The sequence below is a fragment of the Vombatus ursinus genome, unplaced genomic scaffold, assembly GCF_900497805.2.
Source record: "Vombatus ursinus unplaced genomic scaffold, bare-nosed wombat genome assembly UNPS02001287.1, whole genome shotgun sequence".
Taxonomy (NCBI): domain Eukaryota; kingdom Metazoa; phylum Chordata; class Mammalia; order Diprotodontia; family Vombatidae; genus Vombatus; species Vombatus ursinus.
In genome coordinates, this window is record NW_020941065.1 from 10,988,051 (window position 1) to 10,993,571 (window position 5,521).

Below are 5,521 nucleotides of genomic sequence, written 5' to 3' on the forward strand. Positions count from 1 at the left end.
CACACACACACACACACACACAAAGGGAGAACGCTGCTTCTGTACATACACACCAAGCTAGATAACACAGAAGGTAGGTACAATATTAGAAGACACACCCAGAATTTCAAAGCAGATGAAATCAGACAAAAGAAGCAGTAAATACCGAGTACACCTAGAAAGTAAGAAGAGTGTATGGAGACAAACTGGACCTTACAGGTGACTGACAGTGTTCTGAGAGCCCCAAGTGTGCTTAGACTCCCTCGGGAGGAAAGAGCTGCCTGACAATGAGACATATTTCAAAGCACATCGGGCTCCCCCTCCCTGGTGGTCTACCTCCCCAGACTGGACGAATGACCACTTGCCGGGGACGAGTTGAGAGGATTCCCGTTCAGGGGCTGGACGGAGGAGATAGGTGACCACTGAGGTGCCAGCCATGTCTGAGACTGTGACGATTCAATCCTGACTTTCTCATACGGCAGCGACGTTTAGAGTAGGCGCTGGACTTTGAGTCAGGCATGCAAGACCTGGGTTCAGATCCTGCCTCAGATGCTTACTAGTTGTGTAACTCTAGACAAGTCACTTATCCTCCTTGGACCTCAGTTTCCTCATCTGTAAAATGAGGGGCTTGGGCTGAATGGCTTCTGAGGTGCCTTTTAGTTCAAGATTTATGTTCTCATCAATCAATCAAGTGCCTGCTATGTGCTGGGCACTGTACTTAGTGCTGAGGATACAAAAGGAGGCAGAAGACAGTTCCTGCCCTCAAGGAGCTTACAATCTAACCGGGAAGACAATATGCAAGAAAATATACACAAAGCACACTATACATAGAATAAATAGGAAATAATGAACGGAGGGAAGGCACTGGAATTAAGAGGGGTTGAGGAAGGCTTCCTGTAGGAGGTGGGATTTTAGTTGGGACTTAGAGGAAGCCAGAGAGGTCAGTAGTCAGAACAGTAATGATCTTCGTGTGGGACTAGGGGTGTGGGGGGTGTGGGGGATTAGAGTGAAGGCAAAGGCTTCATGGCTGCGCTGGACCTTAAAGGAAGAACAGTCTAACTGCCATACATACATGGACATAGAAGAGCTAAAAAACCCTCCACAACTTCTTGCATATATTCAGAAAGTGGATCTGAGCCTCAGCTTCTTTATCTGTAAAATGAGGGCACTGGATTATACAATCTCTAAGGTCCCTTCCAGATGTAAAGTATTATTCTATTCGGATGCAGGATAGTGGTCATGTTCTTAGTACAATCCTTTCATTTTTACAGATGAGGAAAGTGAGGCCCAGAAAGGACATGGCATTTACTCAAATCCACTCAAGTCATCAGGAACCACCTAGCCCTACCCCTGGGCTTCTGTCTCCAAAGCTCTCTCCCAACACCACCACGCCTCATGGGGTTATGGAGCTGGAAGGGACCTTAAGCATCCATCTAGTTTAACTTCCTCATTTTACAGTTAGGGAAACTGAGGCCCAGAGAGGCTCTATGACTTTGTCACAGAGTAAGGAATAACAATAGGGCAGGTGTCTACATCTTCTGATTCTAAATCTTTCTTCTTACACACACTGCCTAAAGAAGCCGACATCTAAGTTGGAAAGAACTTCAGAGGCCCTTTGCCCGACCTCCTCATTTTACAGCTGGCCAGACTGAGGACTCGACATGGCCCTATGTTGTTAACTTAGCTTTTCCATGTGAGCGTGAGCATACGCGCGCACACACGGACACATACGAGTAAAATTTTGGCCTGTCTGCCTAAAGAAACAGACTCACTGACCCAGATCTCCCATGAAAGGCTTTTGTCTGCTCCCATAAATGCTCTAGAACAACCTACCAGACTCAGGGAAATACACCTAGAATGTTCTCATTTCTCTGTATGTGAAAATTTGGTGGGGGGAAGCATCCCAGTAACGGTCCCATCTGCCCTCCTGCTCCCTCCAAGACACGTCATGTTGGTACAGGATCACAGACTCTGAGCTGGGAGGGACCCCCGAAACTTGTCCAGTCCAACCCCCACATTCTGCTGCTGAGGAAACTGAGTCCAAAGAAAGTGACTCACCTGAGGCCACCCAGGCGGTAGGTGGTAGAACAGAGATTTGAACCTGAGACCTCTGGGTCCAGAGTCAGTGGCCTTTCCATTACTCCACTCACAGCCCTCAAACTGAGTTTAATAATAATAATAACAATAATGATAATACCTAACTGGGCTAAATGCTTTATAATTTTTTATCTCATCTGATCCTTAATATAGGTGCTATATTGTCCCCTTTTACAGATGAGGAAACTGAGGCAAACTGGAGTTAAGTGACTTGCCTGAGGGGGAGAAGCTCCCCGTGCCCCCCCCCAACCCGGGCCACTGTCTTCTCTAGGAAACACATGGGACTCAAGTTACAGCAAAAAGCTGTAGAAGAAAGGAAAAACCCAACAGCCATCTTTCCCCAAACCACAGCCCTCAGCACGTTGGCAGCAACAGCCTTGTCTTCCGGGAAGCCAGTCCCAGTCAGGAAGCAGGGTTGAGGGGTGGGTGCATACGTACAGACGGGGCCCGGGAAGCTCCCGGCAGCGGGGGTGCGATGCTGGCTGCAGAGAGAGGCAGAAGTCAGCCAGGTTCAAGGGGCTCATCCTGGAGGGCCCGCACATCCTCACATCCTTCCAGATGGACTCTTCTCCCCAGCCCCCTCGACAAAGCAGCCCCGAGGTCGGGACAGAAATCAGCTGGGTTGTTCCTCAGCCAAGAGCCAAGATGACCCAGGTCTGGAGACCCTCCCTGCCGAGAGGCAAATGGCTCTTAGGGGACGGCAGCTTCGCTTGTTATCTGGGATTGAAAATGCACTTGTCTTGACATTTCCTGATGAAAGAGGGCCATTCAGAGAGGGGCAGGCAGCTGGAGCTCCTCAAATCACTTTCCTCCTACAGACTTTTTTTTTGTTAGCCTTAAAAGCAGCTCAGTGGATATTGGGGGGGGAGTGAAAAAAACCAGCTGAGACTCAAAAAGCAAGTCCCCCAACAACTTGGACCCCTTTAGATAAAAAGGGCCCCACTGAATAGCATATAGTCTTGAACTAGCTGATCATTACAGGTCCCTTCTAATTCTAACAGTCCGGGTTCTAACATTCTACGTTCTAAAGTTCCTTCCAATGGTCTGGTTTCTAACATTGTTTGGTCTAACCTTTGTTCTTCATTCTAGAATTCCATGTTCCAAGTTCCTTCCAGCTAGGTCCTGCTCAGCTCTAACACACAGAATTATGACATTCTATGGTTTAACAGTCTATGTTCTAAGGCCCTTTTCAGCTTTGACAGCCTGGGTTCTAACATTCTGTGATCTAATATCCTATGTTCCAGGCCCCTTCCAGCTTTGACAGCCTGGGTTCTAACATTCTATGATCTAATATGCTATGTTCTAAGGTTCCTCCAGTTGTGACAGCCTGGGTTCTAGTACTGTATATTTTAAGGTCTATTTCAGCTCTAATGGGCTGCACTCTAACATTCTATGGTCTAATGTTCTTTGTCTCAACATTCTACATTGAGATCGTCCGCAATTCTAACATTCTAAGACCTAAGTTGACTTAGTCCTAGTACAAACATCTGATGTTCTGAATTATAAATCACAATCCATTCACATTATGTTGCCGATGAGTCTATTAGTATTTCTAAAGTGCTCTGTATTTCTAAAACGCTTTTCCATCATATTTGTTCAATAGCAGAGGAAACAAAGCTGGGCAGATCTGATGGAACACTGGTCCACCAAGTGGACTGAGTTCCTTGGGGGCCAGCCGATTTTTAGCTCGGCATGCCACAAAGTGACTCATGGGCAGCAAGGAAGTTATCGATGAATGGCTCTTTTGGGGAAAAAACCTAAAAGCCCAAAGCCAAAAACCAAGCCCCAATGTCACTAAGAGCTGCGGCCTGGACATGCCGGCATCCCCGGGCTGGGCTCTTCAAAGCTCTCTGACTCATAGAGTTCAACCGTGGTCAAGGGACACAAGGAGCATGTGCTTGAGCCCAGCATCACAGCTCATGACTAAGAATTAGGAAAGAGGAGCCAGAAAATTGAAGACCCGGGTTCTAATCCCACCGTGGCCACCATTTCTCCATATGACCTCTAGCAATCTAACTTCTAACCTCTTTGGAAAATGAGAGGACCAGAGCAGGAAGGTCTGTTCTACTTTCTAGGTTCCGTGTTAGTGGAACTGAACAGAGCTGAACGTGGAAATTAATTAACTTCTCTGAGCATCCACTTACTCTGAAAGAAATGGAATTAAAAGGACAAGGAAGAGACAGGAAATGGAACATTCTGTGCTCTGGAATAACAATAACTGGCAAATCTCAAGTGCTTTTAAGTGTGTAAACATTATGCAAATTGGTTTAATTGAATACACAATAACAACAAACAACTAAGTGGGGAAGGAGAGAAACAAGTATTTATTAAACACCTACTATGCGCCAGGCAGTGTGCTAAGTGCTTATAACCCTGGGAGGCAGGTGTTGGTATTATCCCTATTTTAAGAGGAGGAAACTGAGACTAACAGGAATTAAAGTGACTTGACCAGGTCAAGCAGCTAGTAAGTATCTGAGGTTACATTTGCACTAAGGTCTTCTTGACTCTAAACCTAAGAATCTATCCACTGCACCACCTAACTGCCTGAGACGGGAACCTCTGCAGTGGTCTCTTAAGAGAAAAACTGGTTTCATTCCTTTCATGATATTTTTCCTTCCCTCCTTCTTTTCCTTCCCTTCCCTCTTTCCTTCTTTCCCATCTTCTCTTCCTCTCTTCCTCCCTCCTTTTCTTCCTTCTCTTTCTCCCTTCCCTCTTTCCTTTCTTCCTTCCTTTCTTTCTTGCCAATTCAGTTCTCTTTTGACTACCACATCATGGTGACTGACAATCTCCAACCAGAGGCTCCTGATATCTTTGTGGGCTCAGTTCAATCAAGTCACTCACTGGCTTAGAACATCAGACCATTCCAAGGTAATTGAGCAGCACTAGATAATGGAGTGTCCCCAGTGGAGCTCCCAGAGGGGAAGTCACGGTGCCTTCCCTCATCCCGCAGTGCGCCTCATGGTCCATTCCGCGCAATGATGGCTTCAGCTCCATTACAGTAGGGGTCATTAAAAGCCCAGAAGAAAGACTAATCACAGAGCTGGTTGTCCCAACATTCTCATCCATTATTTATGGAAAGCAAACAAAGAAAAGCGATGATTCAGGCGAACAGAACTTCTCAGCGAGAGAAAACTCTGGGGCCTCAGGTTTTCCTCTAGCCAAGAGGACAATTAGAAAGGCCCAGTGCCCAGCACCGCCAGGAAAGGGGATACATCAGTCAATCCTGGGGAAGGACTAAGATACCAAGAAGGCATTCAGAGCTGCAGGAAGGGCCTTAGAACTGGGGATGTCAGAGTTGGGAGGGGCCTTAGAACAGGGAATGTCAGAGCTAGGAGGGGCCTTAGAATAGGGGATGTCAGAGCTAGGAGGGGCCTTAGAATAGGGGATGTCAGAGCTCAGAGGGGTCTTAGAACAGGGAATGTCAGAGCTAGGAGGGGCCTTAGAA

General features: G+C 46.9%; 1 protein-coding gene across 3 annotated transcripts in view; it reads right to left on the reverse strand.

Annotated features, from left to right (window-relative positions):
• SSH1 (slingshot protein phosphatase 1) overlaps positions 1-5,521 on the reverse strand; it is a 101,835-nt gene that overhangs the window by 59,771 nt on the left and 36,543 nt on the right. The window lies entirely within an intron of this gene.